This window comes from Haemaphysalis longicornis, unplaced genomic scaffold, assembly GCF_048455015.1.
Source record: "Haemaphysalis longicornis isolate Haplotype H1 unplaced genomic scaffold, Haemaphysalis longicornis Haplotype H1 scaffold_4, whole genome shotgun sequence".
NCBI classification, from domain to species: domain Eukaryota; kingdom Metazoa; phylum Arthropoda; class Arachnida; order Ixodida; family Ixodidae; genus Haemaphysalis; species Haemaphysalis longicornis.
The window spans coordinates 8,543,189-8,562,151 of record NW_027526361.1 but is presented as its reverse complement, the minus strand read 5'-3'; the positions used below and the strand labels follow the sequence as shown (position 1 = coordinate 8,562,151).

General features: G+C 47.2%; 1 protein-coding gene across 1 annotated transcript in view; it reads left to right on the top strand.

The window, feature by feature from the left end:
* The first annotated feature begins 208 nt into the window (after positions 1–208).
* LOC144178217 (uncharacterized) overlaps positions 209–18,963 on the top strand; it is a 32,805-nt gene continuing 14,050 nt past the window's right edge. Inside the window, exon 1 of the mRNA XM_077705900.1 lies at positions 209–302. The gene's annotated coding sequence lies outside the window, so the exon portion shown is untranslated. The remainder of the gene's footprint in view (positions 303–18,963) is intronic.

The window sequence follows — 18,963 nt, the reverse complement described above, 5'->3', positions numbered from 1 at the left end:
CAAGCCTTCTTCGCATCCAAACAAATCGTTCGTTGCTAAGAGAACCGCGATTAGACGCTGACAGCGACATGGCTGCGCGGCCGCACGTTCGAGGCATGAAAAGGTGTACAGCGTGTTTGGTCTATAAATAACGGCACTCTTAAAAAACGACCCCCGATTATTCGCTCCCGGCGCCACCGCTGACCGAAACCGCGACAGAATCTTGGCATTGCCGAGTTTCGCCGTCGGAGTTCAGGCAAGCGGACTGTGCTTTATACTATAATTCTCGTCAACGCTCCCGACTGGTTTCGTCGCTGCAAGAAGTGAGTTTTTGTCGCGATGCACATTGCACGTGCGGGTAAATATGCACGTGCAGGTAGATAATCGAATCTGTGTCAGCGCCGCTATTATTGACGTGTGCTCGACACGTTCCTTCAGACTGCCGCGGAATGTATTCTCGTGTTTAACTGTCTCGCGCTTTCAATTCTACTCTCGGACGCTTCCGTTCTTTGGTATCCGGGTGGAAAGCGAGGTCTCTACGATCTGGAATCGAATCCGGCTTTTTTTGCGCAAGGAAAATTGGGCACCTAAGTTCTCCCAGCAAAAGAGTTGCATTTATAAATCAGAAGCTTTTACACAAGGTATTTAAGAATGCCATCAACATGAGCCTTCTCGCCGATTGTTTACATTATTCCGCTCTAATGTTGGCGTGTTTAAGAGCCTCACAGTTTTCTTCCCAGTATTTAGTTTTGTTCTCGTCGCAGCCGTATTTCGAAGGCAGTCTTTATTTTGAAATCGGCTTTGTGCACTTTTTTATGCTTAAAGGTGTCGGGGTTGGACGGTGAAAGGTAAATTTTATTCCTGCAGTTTTTCCGGAAGAAAGGGCGCTACGAGGGCTTCGCATTTAGGAAACCTTGCTCAAATTATTATTCTTAATGTGTGTGCGTGTGCGCGCGTGTTCAAACGGGCACGCATTCCCGGCACCGCAATAGTTCACTGACGTAAACTGACTTCGACTGATAACCATGTGTTATAGACCCTACCTAAGATTTGAATAATGCTGAGTAGCTTGAGCAGGCATGTTAAAACACGTAGAAATTAGGCGCGTAGAAAAGGTACTTTCCCACTAGTAATTGTCCTATTTGGTAGGCGATGTGAGCGCGGGTGTGCGCCGACCACGGTGTAAGAAATATTCTTATACCGTGGCGCCGACTCATATTAACGGAGCGAATAATTAACGAAGAGACTCCAAGGGAAAAAAAGATGACGATGATAATGAGAGGGCGCTTTCGGCCAGTGGACACTACGGCATGGCAATGAGAGCAATCGAACACTGATGCTCTAGCATTTACTGCACAATAAGGAGTGGGGTCCTCGTCAATTTTGCTGTTGCTTTGTATTGAACTACTGCGGTGGACCTCGTACATTTACACTCCTCATGTTTTCTATTCGTTTGTTTGCTTTTGCTACTTCGGTGTTTCCTTAACTATACACTCATCGGCTGTATCTCGGATCCCGTGCTCAGAATTTATGGTCTCCTTCTCTTTGAATTTGTTGGTAGCCGCCTTTGTAGCACTAACTACACATGTTTTCGCATCATACTCCACTTACTTGATTAGTTGGTTCTACATTGCATTGTGTTCTTGCATCTTTAACTATGTTCTATGAATGTTTTGCCTCCCCTCTGCTTGTACAAAGGCCTAGCAGCGCTACCCGGATACCTGATTGATTGATTGATTGATTGATTGATTGATTGATTGATTGATTGATTGATTGATTGATTGATTGATTGATTGATTGATTGATATTGGAATGATTCTGGTCAGTGGGCACTCAGACCCTTGAGCAAGGGCTGTAAATGTTGATGCTGCTCGAATGACATCAACAGTCGCTGCTTCACCTACTTAAAGGACACATGACTGCAAGTTCAGCAGTTTAGCTTTGGGTGTTTTGTCAATTATAATTGTTGCCAGAGAAAAACAGACTCCTTTTTCCATTCTTTTCTTTTTCTTTTATTTCTTTTTTTTTTTTTTGAGGGGGGGAGTGAGTTGTTTGGCGCATCGAAGCATTCGTATTTACCAGGGTTTGACGCGATGCATAGTTGATCGCACGTAGCTTTTTTGCATTCAGATCGGAGGCTTTTTTTTTTTTTTTTGCCTCCCTTGCTCCGTCTGCGTTGTGCCTGCCTCTTTGGCTTTCGCTTGGCGCATGCTCATGCGGAACGCAGACACTCCATTCGGGAAGACGAATCTGGTCGCGTCTTTTCTTCGCGAAGACACTTTCCGCCACAGGATGCATTGCCGCCGCAGCCTGTCATGATGCGTTCGAATTACGACGACGTTTGCCGCGACCCCGCCTCGGGTGAATCAGCAGTGGCCGTGGAATCGGCGATTGCGCAAGAAACTCCCCGCCTCTTTTGCATCCTGCCCCTCTTATCCTTGCGCCTGCCGGCCGGCTTAGATTTCACGGTTTACGGTTGCACTCTTAGTAGGACGATGTTACGTAACAAGAGGCACGTTGGCTGTTTGCACTGAACCGAGGGGCTAGGAAACGCGGTGTATGTATGTATGTATGTATGTATGTATATGTGTGTGTGTATATATATATATATATATATATATATATATATATATATATATATATAAAGAGTTAGCACTCAAGAAAACTTCGGAAATCATAGGGGAGGATGTGGTAGGTCATTGAAACAGATAAAGAATTTGGAAAGAAAGTGACCTACCACATCCTCCCCTTTGATTTCCGAGGTTTTTTTGACTGCCAACTCTTATTTCTGTGTTATTTTCAACGAGCCCCTCATTTCCGATTCTATATATATATATATATATATATATATATTGAGAGACAAGGGCTAGGAACGGCGTTTATTGAGGCGTACGATCCGCAAGCACCCCAAACACACGAAGATTATGATCATGTTCGTAGAAGATGATGAAACAGTGCCGCATGGCTGGTGCTGATGAGTATGTACAGATGAAGACGAAGTGCGGGAATTGTCCTCTGCAATTCTCCACCGCCGGGAGTGTGGTCAAAAGTGCTCACAATATATATATATATATATATATATATATATATATATATATATATGTGTGTGTGTGTGTGTGGGAAATGAGGGGCTCGAGCCCCTCATTTCCTATTCTGATTCGCTACATGCATAGCGAGGGCCTCTGTTCTGGCAGTTTTGGTGCCATAGGGAGGGTTCAACGCTGGTCGACCACTCTCGACATGTCGTAGACGCTCGAGCCACGGCCCGGGGGTTAAAAAGAAGGTCCCCTTCACCCCGAGTAGTCCGAGTGGCGCTGGCTACCACCCCCAAGCGCAGGAAACAAAAATACCTGAACATAAATACCCCAGAAAGTGGAGGCTAAAGTAGCCCCGCAGGTAGCGTAGTGGTTATCGCACCCGACCGGTATTCTGGAGGTCGTGGGTTCGGATCCCACCTGGTGCCATTTTTTCTCCACTTTCTTATTTTCCAAATTCTTAATCTAGAGCTACTACATCCTCCCCTTTGCTTTCCGAGGTCTTCTTGACTGCCAATTCTTATTTCTGTCTTTTATATATATATATATATATATATATATATATATATATATATATATATATATATATATATATATATATATATATATATATATATATATATATATATATATATATATATATATATATATACCGTAGAGCGAACAGACGAACGGGTAACAACTTGTTTGTTACGCGTTCGTCTGTTCACTCTACGGTATTTTCACCGGGCCCATTGCATCATCTTCTGACGTGTGTGTGTGTGTGTGTGTATATATATATATATCAGGGTGTCGAACCGAAAAAAATACCGGTTCGGTTACGGTTCGGGTTCGGGTGAAATAATTTCGTTCCGGTTCAGTTCCGGTTCGACAAAATCACGTGCCGAACCGGTTCGTGAACCGGTTCGGGAGCTTGAACCGGTTCGCGAACCGGTTCGATGAGTTGAATAATCACTGAAATTAGAAAAAAAACATTTAGTAGTTTAAAACGACAGTAAAATCAAAACACCAACACAAATTCAAAATGCTGCTGTTCCCCAAGGGCAGTGGCGCAATTGCAAAGCAAACTTTAAATAATCACCACCTACTTTCTCGTCCAGACTTTATGTTGTCCTAGCGACTATTCATAAAGCCACCGCCAAGAGATATGACGGTGGGATATATTTTCTGCCCTTTCATTTTTTGTTGAAATCGCAATCACGCTATCCTTGAAGCATTAAATTTAGGTCTGCGTACTGGCGCGTTCAAATACCAGAGCTTAATACCAATGGCGCACATTTTTTTTTATTTGTAACAAAACAGAAAAATGCTACTACAGGCACATAAATACTACCAATGAATTAGATCATTTGGTCAACCTGAATAATTTGTTAGCTGCCACCCTATCGAATGTGTTAGCCACACTTTCGTTAAAAGTAAGCTTTAGTTAACGCTCAGTCACTGCATTATTGCTCTGACCACTGCAATTCCTTTTGCGAAAGCTATACTGGATGTGTGCATTACAATCAGTATGTCATCGTACCGCCTGACCCCCGGCCATCGTTCCTTGTGCTACATTGCGTAAGCTTATAACAGATTATGCTGTTACAAAATGAAAGGGAAATTTGACGCGCGGAGCATGAGAAGAACTTTTTTGGGTAGACGCTCTTTATTTCGTCCACAGCAGTACTCCCCTCTGACCCGCCGCGGTGGCTCAGCGGCTAAGGCGCTGCTGAACGCGAGGTCGCGGGTTCGATCCCCGGCTGAGGCGGCCACTTTTCTGATGGAGGCGAAAAGCAAAAACGCCCGTGCGTACGAAATTTCGGCGCACGTTAAAGATCCCCAGGTGGTCAAAATTAATCCGAAGCCCTCCACAACGGCGCGCCTCATCGCCTGTGCTGGGTCGGCGCATTAAACCCCACAATCAAATCAAATCAGTACTCCCCTCCGGAACGAGAGCAGTAGAAGTAATGTAGCGAGTTGGACAGTCAGTACAAGTGCACCTTCGAAAAAAAGCAGATCTGAAAGAGACAAAATTGCAGAACAAGCAGAAAAGATGATCGCTCGGCGAATGGGACAGTGTGAGGTACCGGCCTTCCTTTCTGCACGTGTCATCTGCTTTATTACTGTTTCTGCTTCCAAGACAAGGTCCAGGACTGCAGTTTCTTGCCAAGAGATTAAGTGCGCACCTTAACAGTTTTCCCTGCCATATCTGTTGTTATTTGTACTTGTAAAAAACAGAGCTTGTCCACTGTACTGTCCTCAAAAACGTTTGTGGGTAAGGGACATCGAAGCCACTTGTGGTCAGCAGCAAGCGGTTTAGCCACTGAGCAGCTCCTGCGGTCACACTTGTAAAATATTACAATTTGCAGGTGTCGGACCTTTTAAACAAATTATGAAATGGAAAAAGTTTGCACACATCGGGCTTTCGCTTCTGCGCACTGGAGCACTCCTGCAGCCTGATTGCCCCACTAAAGTTGCTGCTAGAGAAGGGCAAAGTCGTTTTATATCCCCTGCAACGGAGAATGACATTTCGTTTGGTCAGCTTCCACTACGCTCGCGCTTCCAGCAGCAACAGACCATTGCTACATTGGTGCTCATTCATTTCCCTTGTTGTTACATAGAGCGTGATAGTGTTCAATTGTCTGGAGGGGAAAGTGCGCGAGCAGGTACGAAGTTGATGGTACGTGAAAGAAAAAAAAGGCCTGAATTGCATTGACTGTGCAATGTCAACAACAGAGGGTCGAACCGTTTCGGCATAAACCGGTAACCGTTATTTCTTTTTTCGGTTCTGTTCCGGTTCGGGTTCAGCGTGCTAAAAAAATAACGGTTCGAGTTCGGGTTCAGTTCCGGCAAAAATACCGGTTCAGTTCCGGTTTTCGGTTCGGTTCCGGTTCGACACCCTGATATATATATATATATATATATATATATATATATATATATATATATATATATATATATATATATATATATATATATATATATATATATATATATATATACGGCTCAGGCCCACCCCGGGCCCGAGAAATTTATAAAAATTAACCCCGAGCCCGACAAACTTCTAAAATATGAGCCCGAGCCCGCCAGAGTGTTGTCAAATATCATCCCTAGTCCTACAGGATATTAACATGAACTTGAAGAAGTTTGCTGTCAACCTAAAAAGCATGAGCACAAAGCAAATACGACTGCTTTAGATTTAACTTTCCTTTAAACTTGGACCACGGAGCAAGATAAACAGGAGCGCCGACTTCGCTCTCTCCGGCGGGCCCTTAATGTCCATCACTCGCGGAGCACAATGTAGATGGCGCAGCGAAAGGGCCGCCGGCTAAGCGGCCGGCGTTCCCCGTGCGCCGGCGGGCGCGTTGGCGGAACGCATTCCGTCGGCTTTTGTCGTCTGCTTCGGCGACGGTAGTTTTGGGCACGGAGTGCTTTGGGCCTGCTTTGGGGCCGCTTCGCGTTCATTTCGCTCCTCCTTCGCACGGCTTGGTTAACTTGTTCGACAGCACCTTCTGGGTAACCCGGACCCGAAGGAATTGTGTGGTCGTACGGCAATGATGCGTTAAGGATTGGTTTGCATGGCGGGAAAGCAAAATGTAGAGACCACATATAGACATATGGCTGCTATACAAACACTACCTTTTGCTCAGTGCTTGCCGAAAATGCGACTCCGTTTTGTAAATTTGTGAACACCAATTCGGCTGTTTACAAAAGGCGAAGGAGCAACTGGTTCTGATCAATAGCGATTATAAAAGTTCCCGCAGCTTTCTCGCATTTCTCCAACTTACGTCCAAAACAGACCCCCGTATTCTGAGTCCCTCCTCCACTCGAGCCTCCGCTCGAGAGGACCCTTGAAAGCGAGTTTCGGTTTCATAAACTAACCTCCACTCGAGTGTCTCCTCCAACGGAGGAGCCGCTCGGCGATTTGGAGGAGCCGCTCACGATTTGGAGGAGCAACTCCAAGGTGTCGTCTGTGCTACCTTGAAGCAGCCCTCCAGTACTATTTTCAAGATGGCCGCCTACGCTCCTCTCGGTTCGAGCCGGCTGTGCTCGCTCGCCTCTTTTCCGGAGCATGTATCCCGCATTGACGAGGCATATAATGAAGGCTCAGGGGATTTCCGCACCGTGAATTTGCCATGTCAGCGCATAAGGTACTGGCTGAATACGCTTGAGCACTTCAGCAAGGGCGAATTCGTGTCGCGGCGCCTCTTTACCAAATCGGTCACTGCTGGAGCTGCCGAGGTGGCTGCCGAGCCAAACGCCGAGCTGCCGAGCCAAACGCCAGCAACCGCGGCCACCCACTGCTCCCTGCGTTCCGGCTGCTGGTTACGTTGCGATGTTATGGCGCCGGGACATTTCAAGTTGTTGCCGCCGACAAGTCGCGTCGTCAGGCGTTGGTTGGAACTCGTAATTCGAAGCGTCGTGATGTTTTCTGCGACGGCGAGCGAGCTCCGAGATATCTGGGCGGACTTGTCTTTATCCTCGCAATGACAAGGTTGTCGCTGTCATGTACCGAAAGTCATCGCTCTGTAATGAAGGTGTCACACTAACCTATGACACGGCTACCGTAAGCTGCTTACAGTGCGTATGAAGCAGACGATCGCCGTAGGGAAGCGAGCGAGCGTGTCGTCTGCTCCAAAGCCCAGTTTTCTTTTTTTTTATTTTTTTTTTTCGAGACGCCTGCGCTGCGAGGCTCCGCCCTCTCCAAGAGCCCGTTGCTTTGTGCTCGCCTGCTACCTCGCGCTTGCGTGCTGTCGAAGGGGGACATTTCTACCGGGTTCACCGTGGTGCCTGTAAAATTACACGCGCACTACTTTGTAATTTCAACATTATGTCGGCTTTAAGCTGCCGATAGTGGCGTGAACCGAAAAGAACAAATAATTAGGCGCTCACTGTGTCGGCAATTCCGGTCTATGCTATGCGCTCGTCACGCATGGAAGCAAACCGTCCTATACCTCCAGCCCTTCCGCTGACATATCGTTATCTTGGCTGTCATCCGGAGGGGCGGCCCTGAAACTTATAGTAATCGATAGGATCAGAAAGAACAGGAGACACAACGGGATACGTGAAGACATGGAGCAGCGTGCACAAAAACAAAACAGATTTATCGTCTGCTACCGAAGTGTGTGTGCAGTGTGGCCAGACCAAAAAACAGTTATTTCTAGTTGTGTCCACCTGGTTCATGTTATTTTCGTGCTCCTTTCAACCATAGAAACTATTATTTTTTAAAATACCGGTATAATTACTTAACAGAAAATAAAAACAATAAAAAGTTATATTTCTTAGGCGTACTTTTATGTCTTGAATAAAAAAATTGCCATAACCTCGCCCCCAGATGCCTTTCGCTGCTCCTCCGAAACTGCGATCTCGAGGATCCCTCCAAACGAAGGATTTCCTCGGAGGGTCGGCGTCACCACGTTTATGGAATGCCTGGAGACCTCGAGTGGAGGTGTTGCCCTATCCTCCACTCAACGGAGTGGAGGAAGCACTTTGAGTGGAGGAGGGATTCAGAATACGGGGGAGAGTGTGCCTAGAACACAGACCGGCACTCACACGCTCATCAGAAAAGAACAGAAACGCGATAACATCACCCGCGACTGCCCGCGACGTAGCTATCTGCTCAAGATCAAGGCCCTGACTGTGCGGTCTTTTCACAAGCCTTTATTTCGCGATATTTGAATTCGTCCGGACCCTATATCTCTGTGGTGATGACTTGCCGAAAGAAAAGGTTTAACAAACCGGTTGTTTTTCTGGTCAGCCGCTTAAAGAAAAAAAAAACGCCGGGAACCCTGGTGGGCCCAAAATTGCAGCCATACAAATCGCAGCCTTTTATTTGGAGTCAGCAGCGTTATCGACGAGATAACACGACCTTAGAGCGATAGTGAACATCGGGCGGTAAGTTGCGCCATGAGTTAAAATGAAGATTGCGTTTGATATTTCTGGATGCCTGATCAAGCTGACAGTGTTTTTGTACAGTTAATACAACAGGGCAGCCGTCCAATTCAGTTATTGGCGCAGAAATGTGCATCATAGCCGTTTGCCGATTGAGGCTCCGGCCGACCCTTGTAAGCGTTGTTCGTGCGCAGAAGCAGCACAAATAATTAAGCACGCGGCCGGAGAGCGGGCTAATAACAGAGGGTAATTTTTGCGCTGCGTCGATTTGTCGCAAGCAGAATCACCCTAGAATGTATGTTGTGGCGTTCCATATTACTCTTGCTCATTCTTTTATGCTTCTGAAGTCGTCGTCGTTCAGTTGCGTCTTAGATCTGCTGGGTTAGTACAATATTTTTAGCGGGTCTTCATAATGTCAGAATAAACGCTCCCTGATACGGAATAAGCGATCGCCATGGATGCGGTGGGGTGCGATTATCGGCACCGTCTATTGCGGCCGCGCACGGGTGTTTAAATTCCGCGCGTGCACGCATGCCTCCTGCATAGTAGGACAGGCATGGGACAGACGTCGCTGCGAAATAAAAGACGCCTCTGGGGAGAGCGAAAAAGGAAAGAGCCACGTACAGAGGCAGAGCGACGAGAGGGCGAACGAAGGAGGAAGAGAGCAAAGGGAAAGCTGGACGGCCGGCGGCGCGTGGACATTATCGGCCCGAGCAAAAGATTTTTTCTGGGCCACAGTCGGCGCTCCTCTTTATATCTTGCTCCGTGACTTGGACCGAACCAGAGTCCTTCAATGCTTCTCTGGTCATGAAACTCCCGGCCAAGTTTCGTACGGGGACAAAGGCTACCGCGAGTGGCGCCACCGCAGATCGGAGGGCATCGGGCGGCCGCCGCTGCTCTGTAGCCAGACCGGCAGGCAGGAACGCAGTAGCAGCATGCCCGTTCGCACCAAATTTTTGCGCCACTCACAAAATGACAAGTCCATTTGAGCGGCCCACGACAGCTAAAGTGAAAGCGCACTGCTGATAAGGCGGCGAGCGTCTGTTTTATCTTACTCCGTGGTCGGTTCCCTGCCAAACGCGCCCTGACCACGCCCCCGGCTGCTCTCCGATCAACACCAGCGCCGCGGCGCGGCAGCGCATGAAGCTCTCCCATAGCGTGATGGTGAAATTTCATGGCCAGAAAGGCATTGAAGGACTCTGACCGAACTTTGTACAACTTATCCTCACTTAGGAGCTGTATTTTCGGTAGTCGTGTAATTTCATTTGCCAGTCTTCGAAATCAAGGCACACCCGAGGCTACCTTAAATAATCCCGAGTAAGTGGATTTTTTTTATTATTGCAATTCTTCAACAGATATTGCACCTTTCTTTCTTCCATTTCTTGCTGAAATTTGATCACATGCGTCCGGTTTCACCATTTGATTTTTGTCTTTCCCTCTAGTTACGTTGGCAGCATGATTTTATCTGCGCTTCTGTTCTTTCTTGCCTTTAGTCATGGCTCTACAAAAATTCTTGCGCGAAAAAATCATGGACTCTGCTTAGAAATTTGGTTCTTCAAACTCTGCTCACATTGCGAAATCCAGGTCACGTTTGTTTTGTTTGTTTTAGTTTGAAAAGGAGAGAGAAAATACAATCATGTTGTAGTCTGGGGCTGGAGTGCCCCCGTTTTCTGGCCCGCTCTCTCCCACTAAGCTGTAGAGACCCAGACGTTTTTTGTTTTTATTGATGTGAAGGCTTTATAAGTGCAATCGTCTTTTTATCATATCTTTTAACGGCGCAGTAGTGAATTAGCACTTCCTTTTTTGTTTTCACTTTACCTGAAATATCAACAAGAAAACTTTCTCTTGCCAACAATTTAGAATTTGTGGCACAGGATAGCCGGGCCTCAGGAACTGCCTGGGCCGGATCGGACCGGCACGGCCCGACAAAATTTTGGTTCAAGCCTGAGCCCGGCCCGGGCCCGAGAAAATGCGTGCTACCGGGCCCGCGGGCCGGGCCGGGGTCGGGCTTTCGCGCCAGGCCGGGTTCGGGCTTTCGGGCCGGCCCGGGCCCGTGCACATCTCTAATCTACCGTATCCGTGGGGCGAGAGCGAGAGAGAGACCCGTTGCCCGCGGAACGCACGCCGCGCTTTTAAGGCGCGGGGGAGAGGAGGCAGCTTTCCAGGTGAGGAGGAGCGACAGCGGCGGCGGAGCAGTTGGTGCCCGCCGGCGCGTCGGCCCGCGAGGCGACGTCACATGCGGCGCGGGCACGGTGTAAGAATATTCTTACACCGTGGGCGCGGGAGAGCGCGCTCGTTTGAAGGTCGCGCAGTACAGTAAAGCCCATTATATAGAACAGCGCGAGGATTGTAAAATAGTTCGATATAGCAAAAATTCCATAGAGAAAGTGAAGCAAAAAAAAAAACTTACATGAGAGCAATCTTGCCGATGGAGTCACGAGCTAACGCTGAGCTCTTACCACCCTGCAGTTCGCAATTGATACGACACTTTCTTGGAAAGAAAACAATCATTTGTTGGGGCGGAAGAACTGAGTGAGTGTAGCCTGCTTCTTGGAGCGCAACGCGTTGCTGGTGACTGCTTGCACCACGGTATCTAAACAGTCAACAAGCACAAGACCGTTGTCCTCAGTGGGACTGCAGTTTCGCCGTAGCAGGGCCACGGCAGCGACGGCTTCGCTCGTGCTCGGAAGCGCTACGGAGTCAAGCGAATAACGGCGAACCCAGCGAACCGAGCAAGTGCGGGCAGCAAGTGGCGCGGACTTGAAGTTCGGTGACACCGCAGCCCGCAGCGCCCAATTAGGCGCTTTCGGCTCCAACGACATGCATGCGTGAAGCTGGTCCGCTTTGCCACGGACGGATTGGACGCGCCCGAGCTCGCGCGGGAGTCGCAAGCGACACCCGCACCACCGCTGCGCGCCAATGTATTGCGGGAAAGCCTGCCGCATGCCTAAGGAGAGCGAAAAATCCCGCGCGGGAAAGTTCAATAAATCCATTGTGAGCAAAATCGCGTTTGATATAAAAGATTTTAAATGCATGTAATTTTTACCAGAATTCTGCAAGGGTTTATATAGGCAATAATTCGATACATCCGTATTCGATATAATCGGGCTTTACTGTACGCCATGTTGTAGTGTAATAACGGGAGGAAAAGTGTCCGCGAGACACCAACGGTCGCAGCTGAGGCCCCTGGCATACGAAGGGACTTTACTTAGTCACAGCTTGAGACAAGCCCGGGCTCATTCTACATATCGCAATTCGTAAGGTGCATATGGTTTTACGTCAGAGTTCAGCCAAAGCAAGATAAGCAGGTACACAAAAGAAAAAACTACTACAGACCACGCCCAAACGTCGCCCACGACCAGTTCTGGGTAGATCATTAGTGTAAGGGTGCGGCTCATACTTCCCCCGGGCGGGAATATACGAATGTGCACATCCTAGTGTGAGCAGCCTATTGTTTCAGAAAACGAGCTCCTTTTTTCCGCAAGAAGGATTAGTAGAATGCCCATCACTTGCTCCGTAATACAAGGAGCCTCCAAAAGCCTGCGTTTTCCGTTTTTCTTCTATTGCTTTGGCTTCTCTTATAAGCGATACATCAATCAATTGTGACCACCATTGCCTCCGTCCCTCCCTCCCTCCCTTCTTTCAAAAGAAGCCAACTGTTTTCCTTTATCCAGGACTAAGTGGTACATGCAGCAACCTGTAATTGCCAGAACTGCGGGTTCGTCCCAACCGTACTTTTCGACATGTCGAACGTATCCTTCACGTTGAGTTGCACAGTTTGATAGCAGACAGCCAAGACGTAAGGCACGAGAGGGCAGGCATCCGTCTGGTGACAGGACGCGATAGCACCGTCGGTATAAGCACGTTGCGTTGACGTCTGCTTCGAAAGCAGCAGCACCATTTTTCATATCACGGTGGTTCCGGGCATCATTTCTGTTGTGAAAGATGCCGTGTTCCCCACGGCCTCTCTTTGTAACATTCAATTTACGTAAGCGTCGGCTCCCTGCCCGAGGCACCAACAGTCAACCTATTGCCGCGAACCATGCATTCTGCTTGTTTACTTATGGGTTTTGTTTTTGCCGTCCAGCCGCGACCGGCGGAGTTATCTGTGTCCCAAGTTATTTCTTTTGTATGCCGCTCGGGCTATCTTAGTTTATTGGAAGAGTGTTTCTCCCTGACGTCACTAGACTAGAATAATCTTCTTTGATCTTCAGTGTTCTTGGTGGAATTCGACGGTTCGATAAACAATCACGCCGAAAGATAAACTATAGCAGGGCAGACGCCGGAACATTCAATTCATCGACGCCAGTCTGCGCACGTCACTTCGTTCACTGCTTCTACATCGCTTGTATTTTCTTTGAGTTTTTGTGTAGCACAAGTTCGCTCCAATAAACGTCTGTTCCTTGAAGAAAACCTGCGTCGTCCTTGGCTACGGGACAACATTATCACGAGTCAAGCCACACGTGCCATCACAAACAAGGCATCTAGGGTAACGTCATGATACCAAAGGCCGAGACGAAGTTTTAGCGGCGCAGATGACGAGATGTTAGTCGCTGATGCTGTAGCCGAACAGTCACGTTGTAGATAATCAAAGAATGGCCAGAAAAAACCGATACATTCATTACGTCTGTCCTTCTTTACGCTTATCTTCGCCGCTCAAAAAGACGAACAAAGTCAGGAATAAAACAAGCGCTGTTTTTTTCCTCCTGTCTCTGTCGTGTTTATTCCTTTTTTTGTTTGTTTGTTTTTTGCGCTGTGAAGATAAACTTGTACCAACAATCCCGCTTTTCTACGTTACTACAGTTCCCTTCTTTACGCTCTGCTCAGCGCCAGCCCCGTAGACCGTTCGCACGGCCCTGCAGGAAAGGTGGGGTAACTGCATGGTTCAGAAATCGCTACTGCTTTATCGATGCCCTAGCGTGCGCTACAAGCAACTCTATTAGGAAAAGTGCGGCGCACACAGCGGCCTCTGTCCAGTGCAGGGTGCCTATACCTTTGGCCGTCCAAAAGGGACCATTTCTCGTCCCATTGCTGTTAGAGTAAAGCCTTCCATATGTTTAATGGTGTGGTGTTTCCAGACCAGAAAAGACAACACAGAAGTAAGCTTGCCTGCGCTTCCAATAGATTGCCGCACAGTGATGACTGCATCATGCGTCCGTCTGTCCATCCATCTGACTGTCTGTGTCACTCGCTCTATATCTCGTTCTCACAGAATGCTGAGGGATGAAAATTTTTTTTCTGAGTCAACGTTTGTGATTAGTGCGAATAGCCACCGCTCACACGAAATTTAACGCGGGGATCGAGCAAGAGGTACTATATAGTTTTTCTACATCGAACTTTAAATCTTCGACATCCCGCATCAAAGAGTATACACGTTTAACTCGACTGTGCGCTCTGCGTGCTACAAGGTTCCTTATCACTGCTAGTTTATCGGACGTCATCAGTACACTTACAGGCTCGTGACCTTTTTGGATGGCCCGCCGAACAACAGTCGCTGAACCCTACAGCGTCGTGTTTACAAACCCCCCTACTTGTGCAGGGTTCTCGCCTTTGCTGCTTCTGAGCACGAGGTCGCGGGTTCGATTCCCGGCCGCGGTGGCCGCTTTTCTGATGGAGGCGAAAAGCAAAAACGCCCGTGTGCTCGAGATTTCGGCGCACGTTAAAGATCCCCAGGTGGTCAAAATTAATCCGGAGCCCTCCACTACGGCGCGCCTCATCGCCTGCGTTGCGTCGGCGCGTTAAACACCACAATCAATCAAACCTTTGCTGCTTAACTAGCGCGTGTCATTCGATAAACGTGTAAGAGGATGGGATGGAGGAGGGGAGGGGGGGGGGGGTAGGAGCCCTCGTAACCCGACTTCCATCGTTGCTTGAAATAGAAGCAACCCCATCCTCCCGTCCCAAAGAATGAAATTTAAGATGCAGGTTTCGCTTGTCTTGACCGACGAACAATTGTGCATTCTCGAGTGTGAAGAGGTGGCACTCACGACGCCCGGTGCGCGGACCGCTCTTGTTTTAGCGACGCTGCCTCATTGCTGTCAACAATTTATGCTCTTAGCGCCTGCATATGAGGCGCTTTTTCTCGAAATTAGCCGGATCCACCTAACGCGACTCGGAGAAACAAGCGGAAGTTTGTTACCTGACCTAAATGAACACCGTCAAAGCTATTATATGATATATTTTTCATGTCCGCTAGGGGAAGTTTATGGCTAAAGGTAATTAAAATTATGCCGTGAGTTTGAGAAATGTTGAGGTGATAAGTTTGGATTTTGTTCATATTGAATCGAAAAATTCAAGCTGATGCGGCATTCTCGTGAAAACTTTATTTAAATTTACTTTCAAGCATGGTGCGATTGAGTTTTGGTGGAAAAGGCAATAAAAATATGCAACAGGGCTTAGAACAGTAGAACTACACATGGAGAGCAGGTGAGTCCTCTTGGCACCATTAGCAGCTCTCTCCAAATTTTTCCCTACAATAATTTTATTCGGCCCGCCTGAAGGCACTCCCGACAAAAGCAAGCTCATCATTATTTTGCAATTAATTTCCAAAATGCTTCACGAGGAGGCTGCTCATATCTTCTTCTACCCCTTAATGAACTGGTTCGTACTCTCAGAGGGAGGAAGGGGGGAGATTTGCCAGTGCTTGTAATCGGTGGGTATTTATTTAAGTAATAAAATGGTAAATACGCGAGCAAAAGAAAAAAATAACCAGAGTTATTTCGTAGGAACGAGTGATCAAGACGAAATGAAATCATTGTTTGACATCTTTCAGTTCCATTTCCTTCACTTTTTCTTCCGTTCACTTCGTCATTCACATCTGCGGACAGATATTTCGCCGATCTCCTAATTGTAGTCTGAATTCATAATAAGCCCGCTCAGAAAAGTAAAAAAAAAAAACCCTTCCTGAAACACCCACGAAGCATTCTGAACATTCAAGCCAAAAGCAAACTCCCGTTGGGCAAACGGATTTAGCTCATTTTGATCCGGGAAACCGCAGGATCTTGCTCATTTTCGATACGAACTACGACCTGCGTACGCGTTTTCAGGGCGTTATGTCAACTATTTTCTTGCTACCCCCCCCCCCCCACCACCTTTTTTTTTTGTTGTTGTTGTTGTTGTTTTTGTTGTTGTTACCAGTTTTATCCGAGTTGGTTTCGGTTTCTGGATCTGGCTCATTCCTAAAAAAAAAAAAAACGCCTAATATGTGCTCCAATCTGCCGAGTGTTGTCTAGCTTTACTGCTTTTAAACTTCGTCCTTTGGCCAGTAAAACACCTCCTTAGCAGACCAATGTTTCTGCCTAACGACGCTGCGAGAAAAAAAAATGTATGGATGTCGTATTTCACGCTTTCAGGTTTATTACTCAGCGAGCGTGTGGGGATTAGTGCGGTCACTACTCACCCCATTACCAATTTTACCAGCTCACTACGATTAGTACTAGTATACGCAGACGCTGCTGAATCGCACGGGGAGTGAGAAGTAAACTGAAACATCTGTACCTAACGTCGAAATGTGTGGCTCCTTACCAATACAGCTTAGCAACATGCCGTATTGCTCGGGCATGCAAAGGGTGTTTTTTTATATATATATATATATATAGAGAGAAGCTGTAAAGGAATCTTTCCAGGTATCGCTCTCGAACCCTTCGTAGACCACATTCGCTTGCGGGGGAGCCAACTGTATTACGAAATTTGCGTTGCTCGCATTCTTGTGCAGGTATTCCTAAGGCCTGGTTCAGTATGTTGCCGCAACTGTCGTAATAACTTTAAAAAATTACGTCATTTCACGTATGAGCCGACTGAACCGCATGACACGCTGTTTTTTACGTCCATAGATCACTCTTGATACTAACAAACTGATTCTGATTCTCTCAATTGAACTGTAAACATCTTAAAATACGCCGTCTGACTGCTAAGAAGACACCACAACCATGGGAGGTTTTATCTCAGTCAGTACCGGGAATGTCAGCAGTCGCAAAATTTGATGCAACTAGCATGACGCTACCGCTTCCCATGCCTTTTCTGCGGGCGCACCCGGTTCGCACAACGCAAGGTACTAACCACTATACGATCACGGAAAAATCAGCTGTATGCACTTAAGGATAAGCGAGGCAATGTCATCACAAATAGGGATAAAATAGTCACAGTGGCCGAGGAGTTCTATAGAGATCTGTACAGTAGCCGGGACATACAGGATTATGCCGAACGAGACAGTAGTTCAGAGGAGATAGACATCCCACCAGTAACGACCGAAGAAGTAAAGAAGGCTTTGAAAGAAATGAAAGGGGGCAAAGCACCTGGTGAGGATCAGATAACAGCAGACCTCTTGAAGGATGGCGGAGAAATTGTACTTGAAAAACTGGCAAACCTGTATACGCAATGCCTAAAGACCGCAATGGTACCGGAATCTTGGAAGAACGCGAACATCATCCTAATCCATAAGAAAGGCGACATGATGGACTTGAAAAATTACAGGCCGATCAGCTTACTTTCAGTCGTCTACAAGGTATTTACCAAGGTAATCGCTAACCGAATCTCTGCAACCTTAGATTTCAGTCAACCTAAAGAACAAGCAGGGTTCCGTAAAGGTTACTCAACAATGAACCATATTCACACGATCAATCAGGTGATAGAGAAGTGCGCTGAGTATAATGAACCCCTATATTTAGCCTTCATAGATTATGAGAAAGCATTTGACTCGGTCGAAACCCTAGCAGTCATTCAGGCATTACGGAACCAGGGGGTAGATGAGCAATACGTAAGAATACTAGAGGATATCTACAATGGGTCTACAGCTACCATCATCCTCCATAGGGAGAGCAGTAAAATACCTATAAGGAAGGGTGTCAGACAAGGAGACGCAATCTCTCCAATGTTATTCACAGCATGCTTACAAGAAGTATTCAGAACGCTGGATTGGGAACAGGTGGGAGTAAGGGTTAATGGAGAATACCTCAGTAACCTCAGACTTGCTGACGACGTTGCGTTGCTAAGTAACTCGGGGGACGAATTGCAAAGCATGCTTTCTGCACTGGGCGAACAGAGTAGAACCGTGGGCCTGAAAATTAATATGCAGAAAACTAAAGTAATGATCAATAACCTCGGGACAGCACAGCAGTTTGAGATAGGTGGCGAGGCAGTGGAAGTGGTAAGCGAATATATCTACTTAGGCCAAGTTGTGACCCCAGATCCCAACCATGAGACAGAGATAATTAGAAGAATCAGAATGGGGTGGGGTGCATATGGCAGACATTCCCAGATAATGAATAGCAGCCTACCATTGTCGCTGAAGAAGGAAGTGTATGACAGCTGCATATTACCGGTACTCACCTACGGGGCAGAAACTTGGAGGCTGACTAAGAGGGTTCAACTTAAATTGAGAACGACTCAGCGGGCAATGGAGCGGAAAATGCTAGGTGTAACATTAAGGGACAGGAAGAGAGCGGAGTGGGTCAGGGAGCAAACTGGTGTTAAAGACATACTGGGAGAAATTAAGAAGAGGAAATGGACATGGGCAGGGCATGTAATGCGAAGGCAAGATAACCGCTGGTCGTTAAGGGTAACAGAGTGGATCCCTAGAGAAGGCAAGCGCTGCAGGGGGCGGCAGAAAATTAGATGGGCAGATGAGATCAAGAAGTTTGCGGGGATAAATTGGTCACGGTTGGCACAGGACCGAGGTAATTGGAGAAGACTGGGAGAGGCCTTTGCCCTGCAGTGGGCGTAGACAGGCTGGTGATGATGATGCTGATGATGATGATGATGATGATGATGATGATGACCCGGTTCGGCAATACAGCTGTTAAACGTGCACTATAACAACATGTTTGTCCGACAGGGTTAAACTACATTCGTACCAAACTTTATCAATACAATTCGCTCACGAGTATGCTTAATCACCTGCTGAAAGTTTCCCCGCATTCGCTTGGTCACATCATAGCGAGACAGTGCCCCAGTAGTTTTGACCGTAAAAATTGAAAATAAAAATAAGAAATGCCGCAGCTTGCACTAGTGGTGCAAGGCTGGAGCAACAGCAGAGACTCTCCCTTCGTCGTACAGACGGCTGTTGCACCTCCGATGC